Here is a 21,043-nt window from a genome sequence, read left to right on the forward strand (position 1 = left end):
CATCCATTTGCGTCCCGGTAGGGGGTCGGCCCTTGGAGCCACGAATAAACAACAGGCCCATAAAGAGCATCAAACACTGCTCTGTTTGACCTGTCACACTGCTGCTTTATCTAAACACAGCTTTGATTAGAACACACACACACACACTCACACTCTCACACACACTGGTGTTCACGCCGCTCCCAGTGCAAACTAAGCGGCCACACAGGGGTGCCATTCAGAGTTCCAGAAAGTGTCGAAGCTGCAAACGGTTTCCGTTAGAGCACTAAAGAGCGCTATCAAGCCGATCTGTGTGTGTGCAGTAGCTCTGCTGATTACACCATTATTGACTCACATTAGCATTAGCATTAACTCTGTTAGTGTCTGGTCTTATCACAGAGATGAGGATTCACCTTTCATTCTGTCTTCTGACTGACTTGTCTGGCTCAGGATAGCAAACGAGCTGGCGAAGATGTCGAGAAGAAGCCTTAGCATAATGTGATATCTCTAGCCAAGTGTTAAAGCTGTGGGAGTGTATATAAAAAATAAATAAAAAACATCTGTATAAAGAACAATCTTTATGGATTCAGACTGTGTAAAGTGTATTTTGTTGTTTCTCCTGTTGTTTTTAACTGTTCTGTATTTTTTAAGTTGAAATTTCATAACTGCACAAAATCTCCAGCCAGGGGTAGCTCAGTGGTTAAGGCAGTGGACTACAGTTCGGACGATCCCAGGGCCACTGTTGGGCCCTTGAGCAAGGCCCTTAACCCCTTAGATGTATAATGAGATAAAAAAAAAAGTAAGTCGCTCTGGATAATAGCGTCTGCCAAATACCTAAATGTATAAGAGTTCGCTATGTGGCCCGGTTACAATACAAAAGAAAAACATTGGACATGTGCAAACATATTGGAACCTTAATGATCATTTACTTTGTTGAGATGTGAAATTTACACGAGTGGTTTCTATAGTAACATATAGAGTAAGACTAAATGGTAAGAGTGGCTATAAATGAGTTGTCTGTGGAATCTGGGGTAAAGTGGTGTAGTGTCTAGATGTAGCTTAGCTTGTGGTCAAGGAGCTGTTTTTAATATTAATGCAGCTTTTGTACCGTTTAGCTTCTTTTACCAAACCACTTAATTATTCATGTTTTGTAACGAACCATGTGATAAATAATACATCCTTCCTTAATTAATTCTTAATCAATAAATAATTAAATAAATATTTCTAAACTAATAGTGTATGTGTGTGTGTGTGTGTGTGTGTGTTGTGACCCTCTGCTGCAGTAAACCGGTGTGTGATGACCCCTGTGCTCACTCACAGTATGTGTATCAGCAATGCGGTGCCTCGGTGTGTATCCGCAGTGCTGTGTGTGTGTGTGTGTGTGTGTGTGTCTGTGTTTGTTAACTCAGCAGGAGTGTAGTTCTAAATAATTTCTTTGCTCTCCCTCCATAGGTCTTCTTCCTCTCCTTCTGAAAGAGGTCATCGCTGTGTTTGATCTCTCTCTCTCTCTCTCTCTCTTACACACATAAACACACATTTAATCAATTTTTAAATGTATGCTCAATTGCTTATCTATGTTAACTCGCATTAACAAATTAGCAAAACCATTTAAGCACTAATAACCTGTAAGCAACAATCAGTTATTCTACATTTATGTTGTTTTTAAATATCAAACCAAATAAGAAAGACCTTAGTGACAGAGGTAAACAGCATTTAAATAAACATGTGTTCAGCATTTAGCAATATGATGTCATTAAAAAAATTCCCCACGTACAGTACTGTGCAAAAGACTAATTTTTCAGCATTCAGCGTCAGCAGTACACTAATCACCGGCCTGATCATCTGTCATCATCTGCACCTGTTTCTCACTGGTTCAGGCCTTAAGTTAGATGTTTTTTATGCTTAAATGCATCATGGGTTGTTGTGTGGGTTAACAAATGAAAAGCATTCCTTCAAAATTTGCTTAGGTACAGAAAATCAGAGCAGGAAGGTCCTTCAGGAAGCCTGGAAAACTATTCTCCAAGACTACATTAAAAATACAAGTCTGGCTCTTTGGGTGCAAAATATGAAGAACTAAGGGATCAAGGTTTTTGTACAGTACTGTATATGAATTTCAATTCAAGTTTCAACCTTTAAACAAACATTAATTTCATGGCCTTGTCAGGCAAAAAAAAAAACTCCTGGTAATTCAGTACATTCAGGTGGTCAGTTGACTATAATTTTATTGAGGCTAGACCTTAGTAACTGATCAACTCCAGATCATAACACTGCCTCTAGAGGCGTGTTCAGTGGACACAATGCATGATGGGTGAGATGACACAATGCATGATCTCAGGAGACTTAGGGCACAAGACAGGGTACACCCTGCACACAGACATTAATGCAATTTTGAGAACACCAATTAACCTAACCTACATGTCTTTGGACTGTGGGAGGAAATCGAAGTGCCCGGAAACCCACCAAGCACGGGGATAACATGCAAACTCCATGCACACAGAGATGGGAATCGAACCTGGACCCTGGAGGTGCAAGGCGACAGTGCTAACCACTACACCACCGTGCTACCTCATGCTTTTTTTTGTCACAGATAGTTCTCACTAAGCACTATCCTTACAGGTTTTAATAACATGTTGAATGGTTCATAACCCAATTTCAGCCCTTTTAAATCTCCTTAGTTGTTGTCTTTGCTCAAACTTTCTTTCTTTCTTTCAAACTCAGTGTAGAAGGGAGAGCTGCTATCGCAGAATGGAGATGTGAGAGAGTTAGCAGCTAGCTTTACAGGAAGAGAATCAAAATGAGTGAATCATTGTTCAGGGGTTTTTAAGTGGTTAAGGCATTGGACTACTGTTTGGAAAGCCCATGACCACCAAGTTACCACTGTTGGGCCCTAAACTGGTCAGATGTAAAATGAGAAGAAAAAAAAAATTGGATAAGGGCATCTACCAAATACCATAATGTAAATTGAGACATTGGTTAGGTCCAGGAGTTCCTTATTCTCTGAGCAGAGCACAGGGTTTGGTGAGTGATGTAAATGTGCATGGCTAGCAAAAGCACTGCAGCATTCAGTTTACCCACTGTGAAACATCATGCATGGAATTTCTGACATACGTGTTATACACTGTTTCAGTTGTGTTAAACATCACACATTTAAAGCACACACTGAGACGACTTAACCACAAATTTAAGGGCATGTTAAGTCTCTTCACAGATCTCTCTCACTCTCAGTTCAGCAAGTTATTGACATGAACATTATAAGACAATTTGTTGGGAGAACAAATAGTGCTACTGATACTCATTTTTGTTTCTCTCTCTCTCTCTCTCTCTCTCTCTCTTTCTCTCTCTCTCTCTCTCTCTCTGTCTTTGTTTCTCTCCGTGTACTGGCTGTTGTAATGAACTGTCACCATCTGTGTGATTTGCTAACTGAAATGTTCACAAGTCTCTGGTTTACTCATCGTACTAATTTTTTTTTTTTAACTGTAAACAATAGGCGACAGTAAAGCCGTCAGACTCATTTTATTTGTAGTTTTTTAATTTTTATTTTGTGGTTCTAGAAGCAAAAATACACCTCAAACAACATGAAACACATTTTTCATTTAATTTTTAAACGTTATTTTTATTATTAAAAATAAGTTACAGTTTTTTTTTTATTCTTCAACAATGCCTTTAGTTTTCTGTTTCACTCGCCAATTCACATTTCTGTTATTTGATATGGTTAACAAAATACTCTACCTGAAGTCTGAACCTCGCACCGCGATCTGCTTTGAACATATTTTTTTTTTATGATTCGTCGTCAGTAGAGAGTTTTCCGAGCTCTTTGAAGAGATCAGTGCTGATAATGCTCAGGAGTTAATGAGCATGGGAAAAAATAACAAAGCCACTCCCCAAGTCTGGGGTTTTACTGATGAAAGTGCATATTTGGTTTTGATGTCTGGAAAACTATGTCCCTTTTCACAACTTTAAGCATTTGCTTGCCTTCTATCATAAACATAATGATGGAGGTAGAGCTGGTACTGATCTGGAACAGTTGTGATTATTTATGAATATTTCCACATCAAAAGAGCTGTGGCCTCTCAGGTGTCTATTTATCGCTGCTTTCATTTATATAACAAGTTCATAAGTTTCTGAGACAGTGACATGATTTTCGTGTGGATGAGACCAAAGTAGATGATAATTACAGTACAGTGAGGTCAATAAGTTCTCTTACTTAGAAATCATGGAGGGGTCTACAATTTTCAGCATAGGTGCATTTCCACTGTGAGAGACAGAATCTAAAAAGAAAAAATCTGGAAATCACATTGTATGATTTTTTAACAATTTATTTGTGAATTACTGTGATAAAGGGGAGGTTTGATATCGGCCTGTAATTGGAAAGCTGACAGGGGTCGAGGTCAGGTTTCCCACTGCTGAGTGAACAGTTAATTACTTTCAACAGGGGTTCTGTTATTGCTGGAACTATCTGCTTGAGAAAATGTGTCGGTATAGGATCTAATTCACAGGTTGATGAATTTGCAGAAGAGATGAGTGAAATTAGTTCATTCTCTTCAAGGAAGTAAAGTATTCTAGGTTCTGATGTGATGTGATTAGTTTATTATCTGTATCACTTAAATTGTCTGGTTTCAAAGCCTGAATTTTTTGCCTAATATTTATGATTTTGTTATTGAAAATGTTCATGAAATCCTCACTACTGTATGATGTTGTTGTGGAGATTTCTGCAGTGGTCTTGTTTTTAGTTAATTTAGCTATGGTATTAAATAATAAAGAGCTTTTCTATAGTTCAGGATGCTCTCCTTCCATGCTATTTGAAATACTAACAATTTAGTTTGACGCCATTTACAATTTTAATTTTCGAGCGGTCTGTTTTAGAGTGCGTGTGTGGTCATTATACCAGGGAGCAAGTTTCTTATCTATTTATTTTCAATTTTCATTTAAACTGGAGCTACATTATCTAAGTGTTGACTCTAAATATTCAGTCGCCTGATCGAGTTCTGTGAAGTCAGATGGCGATCCAATCAAAGTTGATAACTCTGGGAGATTACTGATAAAGTTCTGTGTGGTAGTTGATGTGAATGTACGTTTAATACGGTAGCGCGGTGCTGTGCGTACAGTATTACTATGGGACACTTTAATTGAGACAAGACAGTGATCTGAGATAATTTCAGACGGTGGAATTGTAATTATGTTTCTTATACTTAATCCGAAGAATATTATTAAATCTAAAGTGTGACCTGCTTTATGAGTGGGTCCTACTACACACTGATTTACTCCTACTGAGTCCAGTATGGACATAAATGCTTTACGCACAGGGTCTTCTGGATTCTTAAAATGAATATTATAATCTTCAGCATTTAACGCTTTGTCTACTGAAATGACTAGGATTGAGAGGAAATCTACAAATTCACTAAGAAATTTAGAGTACGGCCCTGGAGGTCTGTAAATGATGATTAGCGGGATCGACTGAGCTGACTTTATGTTGTTATAGAGAACTTCAAATGTTAAATTTAAATCTGTGTTTTTGTACGATAGACAGATTATCGTTATGAATAACTGCGACGCCTCCTCCTCTACCAGTTAACCGAGGCTGGTGTATGTAGCTGTATCCAGGAGGACTAGCTTCATTTAGAGCTACATACTCGTCCTGTTTAATCCAGGTTTCTGTTAAACATAATATATCAAACTCCTGGTCTGTGATAATTTCATTAACAGTATCTGTTTTAGATGCGAGAGATCTAATATTTAACAGTCCTAGCTTCAGATCAGAGGTGCCGGCTGCGCATTCAGTGTGTTTTGAATTTTTTGTTTCTATATTAATTAAATTACTAAAACAGACTTTCTGAGCTTAGCTCGAGGAACAGTCTCCGACTCCGCTTTATTTTAGATGAAGGAATATCAATGTATTCCTTTATATCGAATTATCGAACCAGGATCGAATCCCTGGTCATTATTAAACAGAAGGATTTTATAATAGAATCAGAATGGAAGTGACTTTATGATAATTAATGTAATGAGGTAATGATCGGATTCAACAACTGGTGCTTCTACTAGACACCAATTTATTTATATCTGCAAAATTATTTTCAAATTGATTTGACATGATCAGCCTTGGACTGCATATTGAGAGTTCCTATGAACAGCTGCCAAAGGTGAACTCAACAGGTTTTTTTTTTTTTTTTTTTACAGTTTAATGTATTTTATTTCAACATAAACTTTCCTTCATTTTTCTATGGTAAATGCATAATAAATTAACAATTGACGTTTAGAATTTTCAATTTGAGAATGTTAAAACCAACAACCAAGCTGTTAAAAAAAGATTGGACTTCATATTAGACTTTTGATGAAAACAATTGTAGGACTTGGTTTGTGATGATAAAGTAAGCAATATAACATGAAAGCAAGTGCTGTTATGCTGGATATCAGCACAGCTGTGATGCGGCTGTAGGCACGAGGGCACAGGAAGAGTCACATCTGCTGATATTCAGTACAGCAGCACCTTGTGTATTATTTATTTTATACAACAGTTCCACAAAGGCCATATATTATCAACCGAGCTGTTTCTTTAATTAACCTGTCATTTTGCTCCTCCAACACATATCCTTTTTTGCCTGGTGGAACTACCTACCTGTGTAGTAACTACAGTGGAACCTCAGATTGCGAGTAACCAGATTAGCGAGAGTTCCGCAAGACGAGAAAAATTTTTAAATACATTTTGACTTAATAAACGAGCGAATCTTGATATATACGAGTACCAAGTATCATTAAATTTCATATGGCCTGCATGCGCTTCTTTTTATGATGCTGAGCACCACGTGATCACAACTGAGCCAATGTTTCTTCTCTCTTGCATGGTAACCGTCTCCCATGCTCGGGTTCAGTGCCCGGGCGTTATTCAACATGTGTGCGTGAGAGTCTATTGTTAAACTGGTGTGTGCACACGTGGGTGTGTGTAAAATTCATCCTATACAGGAGCCCCCGCCCCCCCCCTTGCTCATCCTCTCTTATCATTGGTTTTATTTATTTATTTATTTTTACTATTTTTATATGAATATTTTTGGGTTGTGGAACGAATCATAAGGTTTTCATTATTCCTTATGGAGGAAATACACTTTGATATACAAGCATGCCTTCAGAACAAATTATGCTTGGGGTTAGAGAGATTTGGAAATCAGCCTTGCGATAGTAGCTAGTTAACTTTGTAGCTCATCTTAGCCATAAATAATGCAACATGGAGGCAATTCAGAACAACTTATATACTAAGAAGACTAAATGGTGTTTTAAATGATGTTATCAGATGTGTTATCTTGCTGAAAGTACTTCTGTGAGTTTTGGCTAGGCAGTTGCTCTTGTTGGCAGGCATACCAACCTGCGTTTACATATGCTGCGGCTGCCAATTAGTGTAATTAATGGCTATTAGGACACCTGTAACACTCATGATAATAGGACACCTCCAACTACCTGTTGTATAATAGAAACATAACACGTTACATCCAACTTTAAAATAAGCTAACTAATTCTATAATTAGAATCGAGATCAGTATTTAATTAATTACTATAAATATCAATATAAATAGTTTTTAAATTTTCTATCAATTATTGAACTATGGGGTATTATCCTTGAACTGAAATGGTTCTGAGTGGTTAATGATTAAACTATTAAATTGTAGAATTCAGTCTAAATTCTGACATCTGTAAATGTTCTAAAACTTGATTTTGGATGTTGGGATTCCATCGTAAAACTTGCAGAATCCCAGAATTCTGTGCAATTTTTTATTTTTTTTTTTAGCTGAAAAGAATATTATTCTATAAAGCCTGAGCTTAGTGTTTACTAACCTAACAATCAAATTCTACAATTCTAAGCGGTTTTATTTTGGTACGTCTACATTATTTTAATTCATGTTTTTTATATTCTTTAACCAGCACTTGATTTCTGATTGGTCTGGAAAGCTGTCAGTCAAACAGCTCATAACAGGCTTCTAGAAGCTGCAGGAGGCATTATTGGTTATGGTTATTCCTGACTGCTTCTCCATGATAATAATGTGATCCAGTTGGAGATGTTTCTTCCAATTAAGTCCTGTGCATCGTGACAGACGGGAAGTCTGAGTGAGACAGTTTGGGATTGGACTGGAATCTGACCCAGGACAGGATTAAACAGTGCCTGTTATTCAGCGGAACATCTTTAAACACTTAATACGCATGCTGTTTCAGTTTGTACAATTGTAATGTTTACATATTTTGTTCTCTTTAAACTGTTGTTGACATGGTGGAGTCTGAAGAAGAGCCACATTTTTCCATTATGGAAAACGCTTAGGACTGTGGCTATGGACTTGTGATTCAGAGCTTCTCAAGAGCTCTTTGACTTGCTTTATTTTAGCCCTTCAATTTTCATAGAATTCTTATCTAACAATGAGAGCGCTAGTACTTTTTTACATTTCCCACTTGCACGGTCAATATATATATATATATATATATATATATATATATATATATATATATATTATTTATTTATTTTTTTTTCTGGATGGAGCATTGGTTTGATTAAATTGCCCTGAAGCGCTACAGATCCTTCTGTGATCAAAGCACAGCCGTTCAAATCGCCATGCCAACCATTACAAAGCAAACCGTATCAACGTAAAACCCAGCGCCAGTTACACGGCAGGGAAGCAAAGCACCAACACTTAGGGTATCAATTAAACTACATTTCTATTAAATGCTTATTGCTTTTTTGTCATTTAGTTTCAATTGTTTTGATTTCATAATTTGAATCAAATTATAGTTTACCTTTTATAGGTGTGTTTATGTTTTTAATTATTACCTCAAATAAGTGAGCCATAATTTTTTTTTTGACTTTGTTATACATTTTCATAATCCAAATTAGAAATGATTCATTCAACTTTAAAATGAAAGTGCAAACATGTGAAAACATAATATTTTTCATATATTTAAAAAAATATATACATTTGAGAAGTTTGGAATGATCCTAGTACATTTCCACCTGCTAATTACATTAGACTTAATGGCTTACGTTAGGCATTTTTACCCTCAGGATCAATTAACTTCATGTTTACCTTTTTTTTCTGATTCTGATTAGTGAAAAATAGTTAATTCATTTTCTAAAACAATAACTCTGACAATAGTGCAGTCACAAATGATAGATTTATATAAAAGCACTTGTCCTAATATGTTATAATTTCTGTACACCCTAAAAAATGCTGGGTTAAAAACAACCCAATCTGAGTTGTTTTTAACCCAGCTGCTGGGTAACTATTGGACTAACTACATGCTGGGTTAATTTAACCCAGCAAAATGGGTTAAATATTCAACCCAAATGCTGGGTCATATTTAACTATAATGCTGGGTTAATTCTACCACATAAATTGGTCAAATGTTCTACCCAGATGTTGGTTCATTTTAACTAGAATGTTGAGTTAATTCTACCTCACAAATAGGTTATTATTATTATTTTCATGTTTTACAGTGAATCTGTAAAAAAAAAAAAACGTCTATTAAACAGTTAAATTACTTTGATATACTGGTTTATTACAAAAAAAAAAAACCTTAAAAGTTTCGCAAACCATACATATATGCAATAAACAACATCCTATTAAATGTTCATAGAAAAAACTTTAATTTTTCAAAAGCACAAGAACAGATAATCAACAGCGACATCATTACTATACTATTACTCACAAGGGCAGAATGGAGTAATAACACAAATAGGCTGAGGCAGCTTCTACAGAGCAGGATCTCTCTGTGACATTAGATATCTTTTCTGCAGAACAAAACTATCCAGCCCTGGTCCCGTATTAACATACAGACACTGTCTATGACTTTTCAAGTAGGCCTCGCTATTTCATAGCAACATTACAAAAAGTCCTATACAGGAGCACACTACTTTAAATAGTTAATGTTAAAAATATAAAATGCCTTGAATCACACATCAACCGCCCCAAGTAGTGTGCATTGCTCCAGAGCCTGTCCCACCAGAATGATGAATGCCTGAGAGCAGCGCTGGTCATCATCTCCCAACGTCAGGATGTACAGTAGGGATACGGCCTTGACACTTCAGCCTGCTGGAGGTATTCCACCATGTTGGTGCCAACCTTAGAAAAAAATGAAAGAAAGTTAAAAAATTTGTTGAATAACAAAGATTAAACTGAATATGACTATCAATTTAATGTGTAATAGGATTTATACTAAATAAAAAAATGACAAAGCTAGGGTATAGGTAACCTGAAACAAAAACATGGAGACAGCTACTACCAAAAATAAAATAAGCAAAATAAGCATGGCTTTTGGGATAAAGCTCATATATATATATATATATATATATATATATATATATATATTTTTTTTTTTTTTTTTTTTTGTCAGACTAGTTGATCTTGTGGTCTGCGTTGATTTTAAGCTAATTACCGAGGAGATGCATTGTCATATCTGGGGTCATACTGGCACATTACGATCCCCCAAATATTAATACTTCTAGTAGTTATCTGTACAGCTGACTGATAGTTAATTTAGCCTGAGTCACAAGCAACTTCGGTTAAAGAGGGCTACCTGGTTAGCTTACATGCAGCAGTCATATTTACATACTACTTGCCAAAGGGGGAAAGGTGTAAAATATTGTTATACCTCGGGAGAAACGCGGACGACTTTTGACCGCAGAGTAAATTACTAGCTAGTAAAAAAACTAGCTAGCGGGAGGGTTAGCAGGTGTGTATATTTGTGAGAGGGTCAGTGTTTTGTAACACCCCAGCATTTTATTGTCTCAAACAGTGAGATTAATAAAGTTCTAATGTTAATGTGGTTGCTAACGCTAGCTAACTTTAGCTAACTAAATGCTAGCGTCATGCTAATACTACAGTTACAGTTTCGTCACCCTGCAAACATTCTACAGAGAAAGATAAAAAGCTCAGACATCTTATCCGTTTCTTTCACACACAGCTGGGGTTCTTTGGCTAACTATAGCAGCTATTGTCAGCTAAATTATCTTACCTCAGACCAGCCTGAAAGTTTAAGTGTAACCTTAACACGGTAACAGTAATAAATCTCACATATAGTAATAATTTTTCAGTCATATGTGACTTAGGTGAGTGAACATGTGTATACAGACCTTGTATTTAACGTCATTTTCCCTTAAATGAACCGTCATCAGCGGTGTGGGAGCTCAAGAGAGACACGAAGCTCTGACTGACAGCCGCTGAATCCACCGGTGAACTTTTGGGGGAGGGGCCAATCAAACTTTAACCCAGCAGCTACACAAAAACTACCCAACTCTCTGTAAATAACCCAGAAAAATGACCCAACAGAGGAAACCCAGCGCTTGGGTAGAAAAAACAACCCAGCGTTTTTTAGAGTGTAGCAACAGCTTATCCAGAAGGCTTGTCCAGTAAACTATTCCCCTAAATGAAGTTTACAGCCATAACATGAGCATCCACCTAATATTGAGTAGGTATCATTTCACCACTAAAACAGCCATAATCCATCGAGGCCTGGAGTCACCTAGACCTCTAAAGGTGTGCTGTGGTATCTGACCATTGGTAGCAGATTCTTACCGTCCTGCGAGGTCAGGGGTCCATGGATTAAACTTGTTTTATCTCTCCTTTCCAGATGCCTAACTGAATTGAGATCTGCATAATTTGGTCGACAAATCACTAACAAGTCAACGCCTCTAACTTATTTGTCATTGCTTTATGGTCCAGTGCTGAAGCTGAAGCCAGAGTCCTTAGGCTACCTAGAAGATATGAGCACATTATCCCTTTCTTAACCACGACTGCACTGGCTCCCAGTGAAATTTCGCATTGACTTCAGAAGAAGAAGACTTTATTTGTCACATATACATAACAGCACAGTGAAATTCTTTCTTTACATATGCCAGCTTGTTAGGAAGCTGGGGTCAGCATGCAGGGTCAGTCATGATATAGTGGCCCTGGGCAGGCACAAGGGCCTTGAGTGATTGCAGTCACTCAATAGTTTAGCTTCCCTGGGCCTCCATTAGTGAAAGTATATATAAATAAAATTTAATTTAATTTGAATTGAAAGTGGACTTTGGATTAACTTTATATTTACTATCTGGTATCAGCCAAATAAGGATGGGTTCCATCTTGAGTCTTCCTCCTCCCAATTCGTCCTATTGTCATCTCAGGAAATTTTTCCTTGCCGCTGTCACCCTTGGCTTGTTCATCAAGGACAAACTTATAGTTATAACTTGTTCTTATTTTTCTTAGCTACATTATGGATAAAAAGCCATACTTTTTAGTTTTATAATAATGTCCAACAGCTATGCAAATAAAATTCTACTGAATTGAATCATTAGCTTCACATGTCACTGTGCCTTAGTGGTTATCGCTGTCGCCTTTCTGGGTTTGGGTTCGATTCCCTCCGGTAGTTTCCCTGTGCTTGGTAATTTTTCTCCGGATACTCGGCTTTCCTTCCACAATCCAAAGACATGCAGACCGATTGAGTGTGTGAGTGTGTGTATGTGGGTCTGCCCTGTGATGGATTGGCACCTCATCCTGGGTGTACCTCGCCTTGTGGGATAAGCTCCATGCCCCAGTGATCCTGTGTACAGGATAATGTGGTATAGACAATTAGAGAGAGAGAGAGAGAGAGGGGGACTTCACCTGTCCTAGTATGTTTATGTTACATATGTTGAAGGAGTTTCCAGTGTCAGTGCATTGTAACCGTCAGCGATAAAACTGTACGTTTAGGTTTTACTACATCTTCATTTAGGATTATGTGATTTCTTAGTAACATGAGAAGCTGCATATTTTTGTCTACTTTAAAGCTGTTATTCTCTAAAAGAGAATAGAAACATACCTGTTTCACTGAACTTCCACAGCATTAATTGTAACTATAAATGGATAGTATACTGTATATATATATATAAATTGATAGTATACTATAAATAAATGTAATTCCTTACAAAGTTCTTAATAATTGTGCCGTAAGAAAAACATAAAACAATAATAAAATAAAAATTAAAAAGCATAACTGTAATAATATTACCTTTGATGTCACAACCAATGTGCTGATTAATTTAATATAACCTCGACACATGGCATGCTTTGTTCCTTAGTTAATACTCCAGTGTTTGAAGTCTAAACCAGCTAAGACCTCACACACTGTTAGTATTTATTCAGAAAACAAATCATTTAAAGCGAATAACACTGTATTGTAATGGCCACAAACTTGTACTTTTGCATTTTTTTAAATTGTTTTTGTTTTTGCTATACAGTTTGTTTTTTATGTTGTTATTCTGCATCGTGGTCTAATACAGTATGACTTCACCCATGAAGAAACAAATATGGTAAATATACTGAACCTTAACGTACAGTTTCCTGCCGTTATTTACATCGTCTATCTGGCATCTTGTCTGGAACGGGTAATTACTTGAATCAACATCAAATTTCCATAATTCGACTTCCTGTAATCATCTTTAGACAGCAGCTGATTAATTGTTTGCTTTGTAATTGTTAGCGTTGCACAAACGGCTTTTCCCCCTGGAGCGCCGAGTCCGATGTATAAATATGGACTGGAGATCTGGCCACGAATTTATCCGCGCATTGCCAGAGAGTTCAAAGCCCCTGTTGATCTGCACTGTGTCCTCTAGTTGTAGACATGAAAAGAATGCTGTGGTGTTGATTTATACACGCCGCGAGAACACTAGTCGGCTCTAATGAGGAATTCATGGGCCTGCCAAGTCTGTTTTCTTTTATTTATTTATTTTTTTCATAACTTTCCATTTTTACAGTACTTACTGCCAAACACACACTAATTAACCTCGGTTTTTACTCACAGTGTACTGATATTTGCCCCCACTTCAAGTACAATGACTGAATTGTGCATTACGATAATTATCTTAAAATTATGTTAGATTTATACAAATCAAAGAGTTTATAAGTTTAACCCTAACCCTAGTGATATTATGTTTAACAAATATGCATAGACAGTAAATTGCATGGACAGTAAAAGACATTTTATTATCAATAATCTATTATTAAGTATAATTATTAAATGATTTAAAAATAAAATATTTTTTAACTAAATGTTAAAGTTTATGTAATGTTTAAATTCATATCACATTTCATGTTTGCACTGGCCAGTTCCATGATTTGTCTATGTCGGTTATGAAAAATGGTCATTGGGTCCATTCACTGAACTTTGTTACTGAAACACATCTATGAAATAGTTAGAATATTCCACAAGTCAAATGTCCAAAACAAATTTCCTGAAGATTATAGAAAGATAGGAAGTCATGTTATGCTTTTTTTTCTTGACTTTCTAATGAAATACTTGAAGAAAAAAAAAAAGCAAACATGTTTCTCAAATAATTTATAGTTTGGAATTCTGCTACATTCTACATACTTACAGTAATGTTTGCTGATATCAGCCATGGATGCTAGTTATTCACATTAAAATAAATAAATAAAAATCCTGAATGATGTTATAATTAGACATATTTAATCAAATTCAGATTTTATTAGATGCATGGGCTAAACAGATCCAGAATTGTGGAATCATTCAGCAGGAAGGTGTGTGTGTGTGTGTAAAGGTGTAAGAATCTTTTTATTCTTGCCTTTTGAAATACCTAATAAACTTCAGTATAAATGAATGTGTGAAATGTATGAAAGTGTACAAAGAAAATTTAAGAGTGTTTTGTCTTGTTCATATGTTGATGAAAAGTAAACATATATATATATATATACGTGTGTGTTGTGTGTGTGTAGAGCTCCTGGAACACATCTCTAAAGACATATGATTCTCATTGAGGGGATAAAAGGCATCTATAATGTTGTGTTTTTTTTCTCTTTCTCTTTCTTTTGTGCATTTGAGGAAAGCCGTGTGCACGTTACGCGCGGGAGCTCACCCGTCCCTCCACCCGGACATGTGGTGTTGTTTAATATGTCGCAAGTATGGATTCATTGAAGTGAAATTGAAACTTCATGACAATTCTTTATTAGGAGCCTATAAACGCTTTATTTCGCCTGTGGGTTCATGCTTTCAGTGAGATGCAGACGAGTTTGTTGACTCCGGCTATTGGGAATAGACTGATGGAGACCTTTTTTTTTTTTTTTTTTTTTTCAAAATTCAAAAATGTAACCTTTGATACAGTGGCTTGCATAAGTATTCGACCCCCTTCCCCCTCTTGAACTTTTCCCCCATTTTGTTGGAACTGAATACACTTAAATACGTTTTAACGTCATAAATCTGCACAAAATAAAGGCTTATTCTGTCATCACTGTGAATCCCCTTAATTATTTCTGGTGCAACTAGTTACCATCAGCAAACACAATTAAATGAATATGTTCAATAAAACACACCTGTTTGTGAAGAACTTAACTTTGTTAGAACTGCCTATCATACTGTGTATGGCTCTGTGTGTGACAGATACAATTTTAATTTGAACTTTTAAAACAATTACAAGGCAAAATTCTGTAAAATATTAGTCAGGGTTTGGTCCTAAACTTTAAACAATATCACACTCAGGTGGCGGACAGTCCTGAGAAACTGAAATTTACTTTATATTTCTACTTATTCTACTTTAGCATATCAGCTCAGTTTTTTCCTCCAAGTTCTAGGGTTAAATCTAATGGGAATCTAGTGCACTATGTAGGGTGTACAATCCCTTGTTTGACACACAAAGTAGTGCCCTTAATCAGGGGTTTGGGATTCACGATGTTTTAGGAGTGAGTTAGTTTTGATTGCTTGATTGTGTAAGTAATGATTGTTAGAACACCTGTGATGCGAAGTAATACAAATAGTTATATGTCCCAGTGCTGTTGTGCTCTATATCACCACTTATTGACTGCTGTTCATCCCATCAGATTACTTGGTCAGAACTTACTGTTGTATAACATGGCATAACTATAACACTGTGTGGTTTCTCGGCAGACATATCCACAGGCAGCTACACAGCGGACTTCTGGACAGGCAGATCCACGGCCAAAAGAAAAAGAGAAAGATCAAAAGAAAAAAGATGAAATAAAAAAGGAAATAAGTATTAAAACAAACAAAAATTGATTGAAAAGAGAGTTTGTTGACGAAAAAAAGTTCATGTTAAAACAAAAAAGAGAATTTCATGCTGAAAAGAAAAGAAATTTCTTGTAAAAAATATATTAATTTAATTTCTGTAAGTCTTCCTGAAAGTGTGCACAATCACTTCTGCATCCTGTTGCTACACCACTAACTCCTAAGCCTGCACTTGACTCGTATACGACACACTGCTCCAACATAACATTAACTGCTTTTGTTTGGGTTAAGATGGAATTGATCAGACAAGCGAACGGGATGCCAAACGTAATTGTCAACATAGTGCTACCACCACCATGCAGTGGTAAGGAACTATAACCACTTCGGGTGGATTAATTGAAAAGGGGAAACTGATCTTCACTGACTTATTAGCTAAAGCAGATACATTCTGTGGAAATTCTACATTTCTTATTTTACATCAGCAAAAGTCTGTTGAAAACAGTAAGTAAAAATCTTGTTATGTTGTGTTCCCTTATTGGATTGATATCAGTGTAATGGAGCCTAATTGTGTGCACAGCTGTTATTAACCTGAAAATTTTTTCCTGAAGTGTTTTAAACTATGCCAATTTGGCATTTTCATTTTTATCACACCCTTCCCTAAATTTCAATTATATTCTAAGTCCAATCATTTATTTATGTTCACCAGTAGTTTCATGAACGCACATATTTCTTTATTATTCTTGAAGTTATTATTCAGGTCTCCTTTTTACTCTTTTAGTTAAATGCATGATCTCATCTATAATCAAAAAGTGTTCACTTCTATCATCTGTCAGTGCTGTTAAATATCTCTCTTTGCCCCAACATTTACACCTGCAGTTTTCTGGATATGTGAGAGAGTGTGTTCATCTTCACAGGTGTGTGCTCATATAAAGCATGCATTCATCAGCCTATACAGAGCCATAGGCTAAACCCTACTGCTTGCCCTGGCTTCACATTTCCCTGGTGAAGGAGAAGCCAAAATACTTTCATACCCACTGCTATAAATTGTACTTGTTTGTTAAAGCTTTTAATGTTTTTTTTTTTTTTCACGACATATCCTCATCTCCCCCACTCAGCCTAATTGGGAGTCTTTTGATGCGTTTCTCCTTGATGCTGATTCGGGAGGCGAACACAGAGTCCACACCCAATACTCAAACAAGGTTGATTCAGATTCTCAGCATTCTTATCTGGGTCATATATTTCTGTGCGTGTGTGTATGTGATGTGGTTTATGGTGCATTGTGGGGAGACGCTGTGTGATTGAAAAGTTTGGTTACTTGGAAGAGTACATTTTTAACTGGTTTTCTTTCTAGTGACTTTTACCTGCTCTAAAAGCTAATTGTGTCACCAAACACAAACACGTGCATGTGAACATTTTCAGAGGCAATCTGATTGCAGGCTTTAGGATTCTAAAGTTGTTGATCATAAATGTAAAGAGAACAACATATCTGAAAATAACTACTAATAGTCTAATTACTAATACAACTAAATGGTCCTTTTTTCTTTCTTTACTTACTTACATGTTGACAAATGGACAACAATTGTCTTCCAGGTTGGGGGTTCAAATCTCACCTGTAGTCTGTATACATGGAATTTGCAGTTCTCTCATGCTTTATGGGTCTCCCCCGGGAACTCTGGTTTCCTCCCAGAGTCCAAAGACAAGATTTGTTTATCAAATTGCCTGTACTGTATGATTTGTGTCCTCTTGTGGTTTGGTACCCCCTCTAGAGTATCATATCTTTTTAATCTTATACAGTGCATCATTCAGATTTTCTAGAATATCAATTTTTTATTACTTAAACTGGCCACATCAATGCGTACAGAACTTCAAAGGAACGTTTCCAACACCTTGTAAGTTCCGAGACTCTCCCCAGTAATATAATCTGTGTCAAATCCCATGTCTTGATGGTAAAAGTGCTGGATTGTGACTTTGTAAATGAACTTGATAACATTTCAACAAATGCATGTGCACTATCCTCCCTCATGATGTTGCTTCTGGAGCTTGTTTATTGTCCGTGGTATTATCGAGATGCTCAGGAAAACAGAACAGGAGTTTGGTTCTGGTGCTCTGCTGGAAGTGGTGTGTTTGTTATGCAAAATAAAACCCAACAGACGGCCACTTTACACCAAGTCCAGGAATCTGCCGCAATTACCTCCTCATACTCGCATGTAAATATGAGTGTTTGAGGCCTGCTGTGGGCAGCAGCAACATGAACACACACTCATGCACACGCACACACACACTCACACACACACATGGTCCCGCACACTGAGGATCCTGCTCCTTTGTTCTGCCGACCACTTGGCTTGCTGCCATGGCGATCCCTCTGGCAACACCTCGCTGTAATAATCTAACAATGGCTGGCGTGTGAGCCGTCCATCGCAGTCTCTCTCTCTTTCTCTCTCTCTCACACACATACACACACACACACACACACACATATACACATATTGGCAGAGAGGGTGGGGGGTAATATTTACTCACAACCTTATCAGTGAATGCGATTTGTCTCCAATTTATTGACTGAAAGGCGCTGTTAGAAAAACTGTTAGAAGTCATGTGTAATTACTGTGTAAAAGTGTGTTGTCTGGCACCAGGATGTTTTCAGTGCATCCATTGGGTGCAGTGGATTGCGAAGTCAGACTTATTTGTCTGGTGGATTTCATGGGGTCTTCGATTGGATTGGAATCTGGGAAGTTTTCTGTGGGGTTTGGACAGGACAGGCTAGCCTATGGTCCCCAGAGGCATAGGTTCTGCTGATATGGTTGGTGATCAATGTTGCTTAGTTCACCTGGTGGTAGTGTTAATATTATGGATGATTAATATATCAATCTGTCAAAATAATAACAATAACAATAGCCCAAGGTGTTCTTTGCAGCATTTTTGTGGCAGAACCTTGTACTCACTTGTAATAATTTTGGTGTATACATGTGGAATTGTTCGACTTTGAGCTATGGCTATAGGACCAGAACCAGCACCTTGTTGGACTCTTGAGCAAAAGGCTCTCCTAAGGGTTTGGCATGTTTTTTCAAGTCTGAAAACTCTTCACTGGTCCTTTTGAAAATGGTAGTCTGGTCTAGGGCTTGCTGTACCCAAACACTGGTATAGTCCGTAGTCCTATATGAGTGCTCTGTGATGATGGTATTGGATAAACTTACTGTGAATTATATTTTAGTTTCAATGTTTATGAAACCATGACAGATATGGTCAGCAGAAGAAACACCCTTCAGATCATAAGTGGAGTGAAGATGGCCTTCACATGCAAACGGACACCACGCATTAAAACAGAACCATTTTATATCCCTTATATGCAAGTAGCCAATTGGCGCTGGTCGATGAGTCTACAATTTTGCATCGACTTATAGACAACATATGATGCCTACTATTTACATGAAAGAATATTTATCCCAATCCTTGGCCCCACTGAACGCACTTTAAAATGATAAGGGTTGCTAGAGGGTTTCCAGTCAGACATGGCTAAAGCAGTTAAGCAAAGAGAGATGGAAAGATGTGATGGAAAGTTTGGCTTAATCGAGGATTTGCGTCTGCGCTGATTTGGACATGGGGCTATAGCTGACCTGCATCATCTAAGCAGTGGGACGGACAGACAGAGACTGTGTGTGTGTGTGTGTGCTGCTAGGAAACGCTTGATTAATAGAAAGACCAGTCGGCTCCAGAGCTTCAGAGGAAAGGAGGGAAGCTAAGACAAACAGAGGTGTGATGGAGAGAGGGGGGGGGTGGCATGTAGATGTGGCTCTGGTGGTGTGTGTTGTTAATTTTCTTCCATGCTGATCGGTCAACCAGGAGCCCCAACTGAGCAAATCTCGTTTCCAAGCCTGTCTGCAGGAGCTCAAGCAGAGAGAGAGAGAGAGAGCGAGAGAGAGGCGCCAGATAGTAATTAAGGCTGTGTAGATTAAGTTTACAAGAGTGTGATGGTTTAGCCCCCTTTATTACCCCAAGCCCACAACCCCCACTGCCTGAGGGGTGTAAAACCCTCCATTCTGTGTGTGTGTGTGTAAACCAGTCTCCACTTTAACTCTGCTCCGGCTGCTCTCTTGTTCTCGTAGACCAGTTTTACGGACTCGAAAAGCACAGTTCACAGCTCGCTTAACTGGCCATTACGAGCATGTCGCCATCGCTAATCAAAGCAGCTATGTGCACTTTGGAGGACTCTTTTATTTTTGTCCTCTTCCCATCATCTCTCCATCTTTCATTCTGTGTCTTATCTCCCGAGTCATCAGTAGTTTTTTAGGCCATGTGCTGGCACAGGAACTGGTGAGGAATCAACGAAGGCTGACGCCAGGAGTGATGCGAAACAGGCTCCTGGGCTGCCAGAGAGGAACTCAGACCTTCAGTTTGGAGCCTTTTTTTATTATTGGCACAGACAGAATGGGGTTCCATTTATCACAACAGGGTTGGGCTCAAACGCTCTTTGAATCAGATCTTTTCCATTTTTCATGGCACATTAACAAAAAACAAGAGCGGGCCCTAACTGAACCCGGGATTCTGGTGGAGTTTCCAGAAAAGGAAAACGTAAGACGTATTTGAGACGTTTGAGAAAATAAGACGCACCTAGTAGCCAGTGAGGTTGGTGTTTTAGCAGTACATGGTTCTACGGTCCTTGATGTTTATGTGATGTTAGATGAAGAGAGGGGTCTCGCTGATGACCTCATCATTACTTCATTGTTTCATGGTTGTGCTTATTTTCTGATTGGAAGATTAAGAAGTCATGTAAACACATCAGTAAACACATCGCGTTTGTATCTCTCTCAGTAAGTTTCTCCGATTTTGTTGTTGTTGCTCGTGGCAGCGTAACAGCCCGTTAATTCATGCCCGTGCAGTGATGAGAAAGAAAAATCGTTCACATACAGTACATTGTTAAATGGTAACGTGGTATTTGGAAGACATAATAAGATATAATAGAATAAAATAATCTGTTATTAATCCCATAACAGGGTAAGTTACTGTATATGGCAAATAATAATAATAATAATAATAATAATAATAATATATATATAAAATGAATTGACCATATAAATATATTACATTCTATCAAAGTTCT

Source organism: Clarias gariepinus, chromosome 28, assembly GCF_024256425.1.
Source record: "Clarias gariepinus isolate MV-2021 ecotype Netherlands chromosome 28, CGAR_prim_01v2, whole genome shotgun sequence".
Taxonomy (NCBI): Eukaryota; Metazoa; Chordata; class Actinopteri; order Siluriformes; family Clariidae; genus Clarias; species Clarias gariepinus.